The 11,129-nt window shown below is 39.3% G+C and overlaps 1 long non-coding RNA gene across 4 annotated transcripts; it reads right to left on the reverse strand.

Moving 5' to 3' along the window:
- On the reverse strand, positions 1–3,013 carry LOC131401799 (uncharacterized). Of its 4 annotated transcripts, none has more exons than XR_009217976.1 (5): positions 2,847–3,013; positions 2,096–2,167; positions 1,331–1,541; positions 1,092–1,187; positions 1–19 (listed from the first exon to the last, which is right to left on the reverse strand). It is a non-coding gene; the product is annotated as an uncharacterized LOC131401799 (long non-coding RNA). The 4 variants fall into 4 exon arrangements; XR_009217975.1 differs by lacking the exon at positions 1–19 and adding an exon at positions 115–139; XR_009217974.1 differs by lacking the exon at positions 1–19 and adding an exon at positions 408–506.
- Between the last annotated feature and the right edge of the window lie 8,116 nt (positions 3,014–11,129).

Raw genomic sequence — 11,129 nt, forward strand, 5'->3', positions numbered from 1 at the left:
TTCACCTGAAGTCCAAGACCTTTAGGAAAATCATATAGTTCAGAATTACATGCTGTGACACAGAGTTTCTTTTCTCATCCAGTGACACGTGAGCTCCAGTGCTATTTTTAAATTGGGTGTTTCTTAGGAATGGGTGGAGCTAAAAGGGAGACATAATTGGGAAATGAAATGAGCATGGAAATTGAAGGCAGAAAACCCAGATTCGAACTGGTGGGGATACTGAGTTGCCCAGCAATTAGATTTTTTCCCCTCTATATTAGTCATCCTCTGAATAAGTTCAATTTGGGGAGTGTTTACTATTCTGCACGCTTAAGGAAGCAGGCATTCTTGTCTGCCCTCAGAGAGCACATGGTGAGGTTTAAACCATTCCTGAAGATTCCACGTCCAGGGAGTGCTGTGGAGCTAAACCTGAGCTGCACCTTGAGCAATGAGGTTTGCTTTAGGGGTGCTAGGGAGTTTCCTCGAGCTCAAGAAGAGACAAAGAAAGACAGCCTGCTTCTTCCTACCTTTGAACAAAATATTTTATTAAATGAGAGAGAAGAGATGAAAGCTCCTAGTACAGAATCTTCACGCATTAATTGATATAATTTCTATATAAATGGACAACTGATATTTGTATAATACATAACTATATATATGGTTGTATATATACATGAACAAATATATATTCACAACAAATGTGTGTATTTAGATCTGACATGACATTCACTTCCTCATACCTGAAAGCAAGAGTTTCATGACACATTATTCATAGGTTTTGGATTTATAAAAGTCTAGGTTCATGTACAAATTCATCTAAATAGAATTGATAAGGACTTGGGGAATTAAAATATATTTCATAGTATTGGGGTTCTGATCTGTAAAAAGGGGATCAAACTCCTTGCTTCCAAAAGTCATTTTAAATTTCAATGGGGAAATATTTATTTAGCTATCAGTAGCCTTTCTAGAAAAATGCAGGAAGTTCAAATAAATTGTCCTTTCCCCCGAAGCATTTAAGATATCAAGGGATAGGGCCAGAACTAGATTTTGGAAATCCCTGAATTTTTTAATTCCCTGGGATGAATTGTCATTGTTTTCTCTTGAACACTTACCTCTCACAGTGAAAGTTTTTAATCAATTATTTCTAGTTAAAAGAGTTGACACTGTTGCTAATTAGACCCTACAATCATTAGAGGTTTACTTGCAACCTGTAAGAAAGAACAGTAATTCATTATGCACAAGTCACTGCTGATCTGTGACAATGTGACAATCACAATTCGAAACCCAAATAAAATAACTCTCGGATCCTAAAAGAACAATAATGAGAATCCTATTTAAGGGAGAATTTTACCTGCTAAGGGAGAAACATGAGCTGGCCTGCATCCATTATGGACCCCTGTTCTGCTTTTATAAAAAGTATTTCATGGAGGGCTCAGGCCACCACATCCACAGCATCATAGATGTAGTAGCTGGATCCAGACAGAGTCGTGTCTAATGTTTCCTTTGGCAGAGACTCCAGGGAGGCATTGAATGGACACTCCAAAAATTTCCACATTCAGTTCCTGCAAATGAGCAGTTGAAATGTTCAAGGCGTCATTTGGTAAAGAAAAAGTCTTCTTGGTATTTAGAGGGGCTAACTGTCCATAGAGAGTGTTTAAATCCAGATATGTCAAAGTTCTGGTGTGCAAAGGAAAGACTCCCATGGTAGGTATGGAAAAAGTGGTGACATGGAATAAAAGAAGCATCCCACTGTGGTGTAGTGATCCACATCTTCTGAGTGGTTAAATAATGGTTTCCTGCAATGCTCACATTTATTAATCTACTTGTGTCACCATAAATGATAAACACGTTGGCTGATGAGTCTGTGCTTCTGGCTATGCATGTCCAATCTTTTGAAGTGTACGTCCTCTTGCTCACAGGTATCTTAGTCACAGGCAGGCACCGTTCATAGTCATCTCTTTTCTAAGTTCCCAGAGGAATTGCTCACCTTTTTTATCAACTGATACTAAGATTCCTACCCAGGTCCAGCCAAAATGTGTCAACAATGAGACCATTCTGAAGACTAGAGATGTGTCCTTGTGAGCTATCTGATAGAGAGAGGAAAACTAGTCCTTACCTTTCAGTACAGGATCAAAATCTCCATAGGTTGTCTAAATCAAAAGAGAAAAAGTGTTCCATATTGAGTTCTCTGGAAGAAAAATAAACAGAATTTCAACAAAATTCATATGATCAGTTAGCTAAACTTACATTCTTGGTGCTAACACTGTGAGTATGAAGCAATATTATCTGATGGTAGAAGTGATTGAGGGGAAGCTTGGCGTTGAAGCCAGACTGCCTGGGTTCAAATCCTGACTCTAATGTGACTAGCTTAACACACTTGAGAAGGTTAAATAACCTCTATCCATCTTAGTTTCTATATCTCTAAAAATTCCCATAATAACGTTACCTATTCATTGTCTTATATTAGGATTAAATTTGTGACTATTTGTAAAGCATTTGAAGAGTGTAAAGTGGTTTTAAGTACATGTTTACATATAAAATTTTATTAACTATTTGATAAATAACTAGGGTATGATTATTTCAGAATATCTAGCTTCCACTCCTTTGAGAGAATTTGGGCAACCACACTTCCAGAAGCTCCTGTGGTCTGCTTTAGACAGTGACGCTAGCCTCTGGCTACTTCATCCCTCTCTCAGATTCACACACCAAAATAATTAATCCACCATTTCAAGAACTATCTGTGGTAGGTTTTTTCCTTAGGGAGACATGCAAAACCACTTTCTTCTTTTCCACATGAGTGGCCACAGAATTTCACCAAGGAGGAAAACTTCAGTCCCTCCAGATCCATCCCTCCACCACGCTCATACCTGTGGTATTTTGTAGAGCTCCAACAGTGTCCCAATGTGGGCAGAGAATGCTGGTGTGGTTCCTGCAGTGACAGCCACATTCTTGTTCTGTGCCTGGCAGGTGTAATTAGGGATCATCTGACCCCATCCCGATAACCACCTCAGGGTGCTCACCAAGGTGCTGACATCACTGTAGAAGGAATTGTAGACATGGAAACCCAGAGACAGGGTGGGGAGCAGCTGGGGGCTCCTGTTGATCTCCTCGATGGCAAAAACAAAGACCAGGACATAATGATAGTTTTTGAAGTTCAACCTGTACCAAGGCCATAGTATTAAAAATAAAGATCAAGTCATGCACTTCAGGCATAACTCATGTGGGGAAAAAAAAAGAGTAAAAGGTGGCATTTTGACTTAAGCAACTTGTTCATTCCAGAGCAATGGCTGTCTCTTCATGACTTTGGAATCTGGAGCACACGCACAAGATGTTCCCAAAGCCTTGGAAGATCAAGCCCTACAACTCTGGACTCAAAAGAGATAGATCAATATCCTAAAATGAATTAGTGGAAAGAAGAGGCGCAAAGGATGCTTAAGGGGAAAGAACCCATTTGCATATTTGTTTACAAGTCAAACACTATTTCATACAGTGGCACCAACATGAGGTTGGTCATGGGCATGTGCAGGTATAGTGAGATGAAGCAAAAGTTTATAATCCATTAAAGAAACTAGGTAGGACAGGGAAGTGCATAAGAAAAACTTGAAGGAAGGGCAAGTCGAGTACAGAATGGTATCATCAAAACTTCTGCAATATACCTTTCTAAAACTGCCTGCCTCACAGACTTAGGAAACACATACTACCAGAAGCAAGGAAATTGCACCATAATAAATAAGGAGATAGTCTTAGGGAGAAAATAAAGAGGAAGAAGCAATTTATGACTCTATGTTTTTCTAAAAGAGTAAAAACAATTCAGAGTCCAAGGAACAGCGTAAACTTGCAGCTTTTCACCTATTTCTTTACAGATTAGAAAACCATCATAAGCGGTGAGCTTTACAGCTTATCTTTGGGTTGATTCCTCTCTTACACATCTAAGTTCAGTCCAACGTTAATTTTCAAACAATTTAATTGACAAGGTACAACATGCAATTCCAGAAGATTGCACAGCAGAACATAGGCTTTTGGTGCTCTAACATTAAAATATTATTTTCATTGGTGAATACAGCTTTAAAAACCAAAATGTTGGGATGCTGTAATTCTGAGTCACACAGAAACACTCAGATTGGATTACAAATAGGACTTGTATTCATTTCCTATTGCTACTCTGAGAAACTACCACAGATTTAGAGGTCTAAAATAACACAAAATTGATTATGTTATACTTTGGGAGGAGAGAAATCTAAAATGAGTCTCACTGGCTAAAATAAAAGTGTCAGCAGGAATGCATTCCTTCTGGAGGCTCTAGAGAAGAGTCCATTTCCTTGCATTTTCTAGCTTCTAGAGGCTGCTCACATTCCTAGGTAACAGCCTCATATCACTTCAATCTCTGTTTCCATTGTCATAACTCCTTCTCTGACTCTGACTTTCTTGACTTATTCTTTCACTTGTAAGGACCCTTGTGATTATATTGGACCCATCCAGATAATTCAGGATTATCTCCTCATCTCAAGATCCTTGACTTCTTCACACTTGCAAAGTCTCCTTTCTATGTGAGGTAACATAGTCACAGATTCGAAGGATTAGGAATTGGTCACCTTTGGGGGCACATTCCACCTACCACAGGACCCAACTACATGCTTTCCAATACTTGAAGCAAAACACAGAAGAGGTTAAAGTAGGTAGAAATGATATTCCATTTAAATACGAACCAAAAGAAAGCATGGGTATTCTTGTTAATACCTGATAAAATCCGAGTTCAAAGCAAAAAGCATGTGACATATCAAAGGTGGTGACCATATGTCATATGTGACATATGTGGTGACCATATGTGGTGAAAGGAAGAGAAGATCGAGTACTAACAGTCATTATATATATCCCCCCAAAGTGAAAAAAAACTATTATTTATAGACCCATGTGCATAAGTACATATATGAACAACCAGATTTGGAGATTTAACATATCCTCTTAGAAATGGTCAAATTAAAGACAAAAAAATTATGCAAAGATATGGAAGACTTAAGCTTAACAGATATTTACATATAAATGTAAATAACACTGGTATATTACGAACCCCAAAGAATATACATACACTTGACCATACACTGGGCCATCAAGTAAGCCTTTGAACATTGAAATTATGCACAATGCATTCTCTGACCACAGCATCATGAGGCTAGCAATTAATAAAAAGATCTAGAAAATTCCATTATATATATATATGTATATATATGTTAAACACTTGATCTTTCATCCAGTACTAGGGATCAAATGTACAACACGACTATAGTTAACACCGCTGTATGATACATATGAATGTTAAGATACTAAATCCTGAGTCCTCATCATGAGGAAAAAAATATTCTTTTCTTTTTTTTGCTTTTTCTGTTTTATTATATTTATAGGAGATGATAGATGCTAACTAAATTTATTGTGGTAATCATTTTATCAAATATATAAGTCAAATCATTATGCAGTACACCTTAAATTTATACAGTGATGAATGTCAATAATATCTCAATAAAACTGAGAAAAAACACATCTTTTTCAGAGAATACACCAAATTATTTTAGACCATAAAGGATACTGAGTAAATGCATTTTGAAGAAAAATAAATATCATCTCAATAAATAGTTCATTTTTGAATAATCTATACATTATGATGAGACTTTCTCTTAGTACTAACTTCTAGCCAAGGTATGGTTTGCCCAAAGATTCCCTCCCCTCCCACATTATGGGTCAGGAGCAGGGTGGCTTGTGGATCACTGCAGTGGGATCTTGGTGTTTTTTCCCTACAATTTGAATCCTTTAGGCTTTCAGAAAATAATCACTAATGGAGATTATTCCAAGGCAGGGGAAAATAAAACATGCTTATTTCTGTCTTCTGTTTGGAAGGAAAATATTCCAGAAGGGAAAAAAGAAAGGAAGCCACAAATAATTATTGAAGGAAAAGAAAGGAGCTGATGATTCATAGTTTACGGGAGAATCTCAACACAGCTTTTATATTCAATTTTCATAACTGTCAGAGGGATTCACACACACACAGGAACTTACAAGTAAAATGTGACATCTTTGCTTGGATGAGTCACAAAGAAATTTCCATTGCATTTCTGAATCCTGGGTCAATGTATAGAAGGGGGAAAACCCACTGACCACCAAGTCCCCTTCCTTGTAGACACTGGGCCTTATCTAATCAAAGCCACTCGAATAACTCATCAGGCACATGGAATGTGGAAATTTCCCAAGGAGGGGCAGAAGAAGCAGAAAGAACATCTCAGCTGACTCAACAGTCTGAGGCAAGGCCTCTAGTTAGTGGTGACTGAGGGAGCAGAGATGGAAAGAGACCTGCAGCGTAGCCTTCTGCAGGGAAATTTTACTCCTGTGCATGGTACACATGTCTAAAAGTGCTCTGCCATTCAAGACCGTGGAAAGAAGATTTGTTATTAATCAGAACTAGGGCATTTTCAAGAGCAATATATACTGGCTCAGATTTTCCCTCAATGTCACTGTGGGTCAGAGTTGCTTCCGGTGTCCTCTTTCTGTCACTCCCCCAGTCCAGGCCTAACTGCTCACTGCTCTCAGTAAGGAGCTCTGGGGTCCTCCCTGCCCTGGGGCTCAGCACCTGGCACGCTGTGCCCCGGTAAAGACAAAGGTGAAAAATACGTTTGGGCAACATCTTCCACTGAAGGTGCCAGAGATTTCATCAGGGATGGGGGTCAGCAAGGCTCTGGGAACTACCCCATTCTGAGATTGGATTTTTTCTTTCCTAGGCAAACATTCTGTTTCTTGCAATTGACTGAGTGGTGTTGCATCCATCAAAACACAACATCAGAAAGGGCTGGTATTGCAATCGGCAAAAACAGCCCAGCATGATTCCTGTGAGACCCAAGGATGAGGTCATCGACCATGCCTTGGGTAAGCTTCAATGGTACTTTACAGCCTATATCGCCAACCTCACCCTTAGGTCTATTTGACCAATGTCTGAAGAACTGGTCTCATGCACAGTTCAGGAAATGGATATCCATTATCCAGTTCATATCAGTTTCGCATGAAATGAAGTCTAAATTCACATATATTTACACCTAACCTCTTCCTTAGACCTATGTCCTGTGCTAGGACTCCAGCACTTAGTTACTACATGTTCCAGCACATTCCATTTAAAGTCTATCTCTCCTAAACCCAAAGTCTCTCTCTCTCAACAACTCTTTTGCCATTTCTCTGCTAATCTTCAAGGCAAACATTTGCAAGGGTTGTTAGTATTCAAATATTGCTCTTCCTCAATTCCGATTCTTTTCAACCCACTTCAATCAGGTCTGTCCCAGTATGTCACTCAATCTGTTCTTGTCGAGAACATCAGCAGCTTCTACGAGGCCCAATCCAGTGGTCATTTTTTACTCTTTTTCACTTCACCACGCAGCATCATTTGACCCGGCTGACTGCTGTAGCCTTAGGACACTACTTTCTCATAAACTCAAGCTAATTTTGTTTTTGAATATAGTATTACATTCAGATTATTTTCTCAAACTTATCTAGTGATAGAGGTGTACTGAAGTCTTCTACTACGGTTATAGATAAACAGATTCTTATTGGTTATTCTGTCATTTTTTCGTTTTATATTTGGGTGTAATGTAAATAAGTACATACAGGATTAGGTCTTTTCTTGTGAATTGTTCCTTTTCATGAAGGGGTCTTATTTTTTCATAGCGAAGTATTTCACTACATTAATAAATGATCAAACGTTTCTTCTGATAGACCAGGCACTCTTCTAAACGCCTTATGAATATTAACTTACAGAGTACTAAATATAAACTTAAGAAGTGTGCAGTAGTATCATTCCCACTTCAGATGTGAGAAAACTGGCATGTTACTTGCCTGAGCTCTTTGGCTAGAAAATGGTAGAGCCTGAATTTGAGCCCAGACAGTAGACACTCTTAACCACCAACATATTCCTTGAGTACATTCTATATGCCAAGCACTTTTGGAGACACTGGTGTCTATAGCAATGAATGAAACTCCACTTTTGCTATTGGAGCACTTAGGTTCTAATAGGGGAAGGACAGACTATAGAAAAATGAAGAAAACATGTTATTATAAGTGTCATGTAGAAAATGTAGAAAGCATTTTAAGATAGTTAAGAGGGATTGAGATCTTGCTAATTTACATAGAATAGGAAGGGATAAACTCTTAGTTAAGGAGCACTTGAACAGATAGCATAACAAGTTGGGACAGTGAGTCATACAAATTTGTGTGACTAAAGCAATATATTCATGCAAAGGTCTGGAAGACAGAGGCTAGTGTGACTGGAGTAGATCAAGTTGGGGACAGTGAGGGAGTGGTAGAAGGTGATGTGGTCAGAGACTTCGTCGGTCCTGATGTTGTTGGGTTTTATGGTTCACTATTAGGTCTTTTCCTTATGCTATCAATGAGTTGGCATATCAGTTGGAGTCTCAGCAGGTAACAGAGGACACACTGAGACTAGGATGATTCAAGTAGAGTTTTCATAAAGAGGCTTCTCGGAGTTGCAGACAGGATGTAAGAACACCACAAAAGGTGGTTGGTACCCAGTGAGATGGTAAGTGCAGGGCTCTACTAATACCCCTAAGCCTGAAGGGGTAAGGATAGTGAAAAATTATCGAATTCTAGAAACAAGAGATGAGGGAAATGCATTCCAGGAGCTGAAAGGAGGTCAGGGGTAGCATCCAGCCCCATGTTCTCCTGCAAGAAATTGCCAGGACTAGATGTTACTCTCTTTCATCCTTCTGATTTCATGTCAAGGCTCCCCATTGACCAAACCCAGCCAAAAGCCATAAGGCAAGAAAGCCCGCTGACGTAGTTCATCTTCACTAACCTTCCTGGGTGAAGCAAGATAGAGAAGGTGGATCTACTGGGCCAAATAGAAGATATTCTGAACTGTTCAGCCCTTTTTTGCCTGAGAATGTACTCTTGTCAATCACCTGGGTGGAAAGTTCATATCCCTGCCCAGGAATCCCATCAGCTACTGTACTGTCCTAGGTGCAATCCAAGCATTGATACTCCCATGTGTAGTCAAAAATAGGTGCCATTGCAGGTGTTCTTCATGTAAGATGGGTTATGGGGCTCTTGGGAAGAATTGCAAACAATAATTAACCAACAAGTTCTGGTTCCCAGAGGTGGACACTTCTACCAGGAGACAAAGTCAGAGTCCCATTGAACTTTACTACTGCTTATAAGGCAAACAGAATGAAAGAAGTCACTATGGCCTCTGGCACAAGTAACTCATCCAGAGGACAAGGGGCTTCTGTTATACAGTGAGGGCAAAGAAGACATTTGGCCTTCAAGTAATCCATTGGGATGTCTTTTGATATTCTTTCCCCAGTAATTAAGTGTAGCAGCTGTATCCTGTGAAGGGTGTGGTGATCAGGTGTTCAGATGACTCAGGGATGAGGAACTGGATCCTCTCTCCAGGTAAGCCACCCAGACCACCAGAAGTGCTTGTCAAGGGTGAGGGGAATCTAAATGGGACAGTAGGAGAAGTGGGATTGTAAGTATCAATTGTAGCATGAATAAAAGGTGCAGTCAAGAGCTGTCTGTAATTTGTCCCACTGATCTTCCTGTTCTAAGTTTCCCCACTCAAGAAGACCAACCAGAATCCTAGTGCACTGACTGTAAGAAGCAAGTGCATCTGAGTGGCATAAGTGGTGCACCATAATGGAGACAGTGGTATATTTTCTAGATTCTCATTTCAGGACTAAGTCACTCGCTCTTGTAGCTGCAGAAATTCTTCTAAGGGCTCATACTGCCAACCTCTCTGGGAATTTCCTTGGGCCAAAGGAAAGTGCCACACCTAAGATTGTGACCACTCCGAATAGCAGCCCGCTTCCAATCACTGGTTCATGGGGGGAGAGGGGTAGATACAAAGGCCCAATTCCTTTGCCTCAATTTGAGAGACTCCAGAAGGGCCACCTCAGCTCCAGTGCTCCCATTGGGATCAACTGTGGTCTCCATTTTTAACTTATCACAGTTCAATTTCTTCTGCCTAATCTCAGTTCTCTTCTTTAGAGATGGTTACCTCAAGCAAGTAACAAACTTTTTATGCCAAAGTTTCTTCATCTGTATAATGAGAACAATGAGATTGACTACTTCACAGACTTGTATTAAGGATTCAATCAGCTAATATATGTAAAACATTTATGAGACTCCCAGTATATAGGAAACATTATATATTTCATCTTTTATTGTGAATTAATTAAAATCCATTGCAGGATTATACTGAGCAAAATGAGCCACACACAAAAAAGAGTAAATATTGTATGATTCTATTTGTATGAATTCCAAGAACAGTCAAAAAATAATCTGTGGTAGGAAAAATAATCAGAACAGTGGTTGCACCTAACCTCAGATTGTGGAGAAGGGGTGAGGAAGGAGCAAGGATTGACTGAGAAAGGACATGGAGGAACTTTATGGGTTGAGGAGAATGTTCTATATCTTGAAAGGAGTATAGGTTATATAGGTGTATGCATTTGTCAAAATGCATTCAGTTCTACACCTAAGATCTATGCTTTGTGCTATGTGTAACATATGCCTCCATTAAAATCAGATTCATTTTCCTAAGTGAAAGAAGCCAGAGATGAAAAGCCATTTATTGCAGATTCCATTGTACGCCATTTGGGGAAAGGCAAAACTGTAGGGAAGGACAAGAAATCAATGGTTTGCGGGGCAAAGAGTAAGAGAGGGGGATGACTACAAAGGGACAGCACAAAGGAATTTGGGAGTGATGGAACTGTCCTATCAAGACTGTTCATGTGTGTATCATGTTAGATCATGACTGTGTTGACGGATACACAACTCTATGCATTTGCCAAGACCCATAGAACAGTACATCCCAGAGTGGATATTACTGTAGGTTAAAAAAATTAATGCACCAGCTAGTGAAGGGAACATAAAATGGAAAACAAGCTATAACAAATGAATCTAAATGTATTGCAAATGAATAACATAGCCACAATGAAGGCTATGAAAAGGAAACCAAAATTACTTTGGAAACTTATGTTTTACCAGATCCTGTAAGCCTGGATCAAAAGAACTGACCAGAAATCCTGCAGTCTTGTTCATAAAAAATGTTTCTCAGAAGGATATCAGTTAGCAATTCTGAAACTAATTTATGCATACACTAGACA

This window comes from Diceros bicornis (genome assembly GCF_020826845.1).
Source record: "Diceros bicornis minor isolate mBicDic1 chromosome 16 unlocalized genomic scaffold, mDicBic1.mat.cur SUPER_16_unloc_1, whole genome shotgun sequence".
NCBI classification, from domain to species: Eukaryota; Metazoa; Chordata; class Mammalia; order Perissodactyla; family Rhinocerotidae; genus Diceros; species Diceros bicornis.